Here is a 2,412-nt window from a genome sequence, read left to right as displayed (position 1 = left end):
GCCTGCAGACAAATGCTAAACACACACATGTTATTTTCTCTTCAGTACATGTGGCAAAATAATATGCACATTATTGTACATTCTTTAACCTAAGAATAAATCTTAGTAATCTTTCCATATTAGTGAATATAAGAATATACAAATTCTTACATAGATATATTATCATTTGTCTCATCGGTCTCCTACTCTTGGTCATTTGGGTGATGGAACTTTGGAAACTTTCATCATTACAAATAATGCTGAAATGAATAACTCAGTACACGAATCATTCTGTGCATGGCTGAGTATCTGTAGGTTAACTTTCAACAAGTGGAATTGCTGGGTCAAGGGTGTTAATGCTGCAGCGTTAATGTTGCCATGCTGCCCTGCATGGGGGTTGCACCTATTTAAACTTCATGTAATGAATGAGAATATCCTGCTTTGATGATTAGCAACTCATTTGCCTTTTGTTCTCTCTATATTTTGGGCTTCTTGGGGCAGCAACCATTTTGGATAACACCTAACACATTGTAAATGCTCCTTAAATCTTTGAACAGGTGGATGAGTGGAAGGATAAATAGATGGAAGGATGGATAGATGGATGGATGAGGGACAGATGGATAGGTGGATGGATGGATGAGTCGATGAATTACCCTGAAATTGTCTTTCTTGAGGAGACCAAGATGCAGTATAAAAAATAAATAAGTAATAAACCAGAAACTAGAAATTCATTACACCAGGTAGATCTCCATCATTATCTGCTCTCATAGCACATTTTGTGCTCCCAGGAGTGGCGGGAGGAAATTCAGCCATGGCTGGCCAGAGGCAGGCTGCTCACAGTGGCTGCCTGCAGAAGCCAAGGCAGGTCATTCCTGAAACTCAGTGGGCTGGCGGCGGTCAGCAGATCGGCAACCCTATCTCAAGAAGAGAGCTGCCACTCACTCCAAAGTTGGTAGTGACAGCATCAGGGTTTAGTCGGAGGCTTCAAGCACACTGTTCTTGTGTGTGTGCATGCATGCGTGCTTAGTCTCTTCAGTCGTGTCCGACTCTGCGACCCCATGGACTGTAGGCCGCTTGGCACCTCTGTCCATGGGATTCTCCAGGCAAGAATACTGGAGTGGTTTGCCATTTCCTTCTCCAGGGGATCTTCCTGACCTGGGGATCAAACCTGCAATTGGATTCTTTGCCCTCCTGAGCCACCTGGAAAGCCCACACTGTTCTTACTTCAATTTTAAATTATGGATCAATTAAAAGAGCCAAACTGTTTAAGGACACTTTCATCTGCACCCTACTTAAGGTGAAGAAAATATTCATTGCTCATATCAAAGAACAGTATTATAATTTAGGGTGTAGCTTTGACACAGCCCCCCACTCCAGCCTGTGTCAGCAAGTCCCCACACCCACACAGCCTCTCTGCTCAATTTTCTCTCCCCAGAGCCCTACATCCTTCCTTTCTCAAAGCTTTGCATCTTTATTCTTTCAAAGACACAGCTGGCCGAGGGACTGGATGAAGAATTTGGTTCTCCCCCTCACTTATTCCTGCACAGATCTCTTTAAGCTGCAGTTTGTTTATTTCCTGGAATTTCTGCCAGCCAAGCAGACCCCAGGGAGGGGCACGTGGGAACGTCAGGAAGAGAGTTGAGTCCCGTGCTTAGAGCCAAAGCATTTCCATTATTAAAATAGCATGCAAAATAACATTCACTTTTTCCAATGGAAATCTATAGTGTATACTTATTATGGCAACTTCAGAAAGAACCAAAAAACAAACAGAAGAAAGTCAAAGTCTACCCACGCCCTTAAGCAGAGATTATTACCCTTAGCATTTCAGTCAGAAATCTCATGGTCTTTTTTTTTTTTTTTTTCCCTTCTACCCACGTAGTCATTTTTCATCACAAAAATGGCACATATGGTGCAAACTCTCGTGGTCCAATTTTTCCGCTTGACGTTTCGTGAGAATCATCTCCTGTCTTTCAAACAGACTTCCATTATTCTTAACAACTGCATAATAGTCTGTTGGGTGGCTATAACTTAGCTGATTTAACCTTCTCCCCATGTTGGCTATTTAAGTTGCCCCCTTCGATTGTTATAAATTGTATTATTGGCAAGAATTATTGTTTTTTCAATAGGCTTTTCCCCCCCCCAAATATTTCTGAGGTTTCTCAAGGGTGACCACCCACAGGTGATGGCTCTCATGGAAAAGGGAACTTGACCTATTACATCAAGGGTGACATCTCATTGCAAGAAGGCAGGGGGTTTTTCTCTTTAAACACCAGTGAGGGTCGATCTCCTATTCCTGGGGGAGGAGATATAGGGCTTTATGCCACTGCCCTGATGCCTCCCAGCATTCCAGTCTTGTGCAGTTTTCACCCTGACCTCTACTTGGTCCTTTATTGATCTGTCTCCATCTGGGTGCAAACACTTATTTTTTACTCC

This window comes from Cervus canadensis, chromosome 1, assembly GCF_019320065.1.
Source record: "Cervus canadensis isolate Bull #8, Minnesota chromosome 1, ASM1932006v1, whole genome shotgun sequence".
NCBI lineage: Eukaryota > Metazoa > Chordata > Mammalia > Artiodactyla > Cervidae > Cervus > Cervus canadensis.
This window is presented reverse-complemented; position numbering follows the sequence as displayed.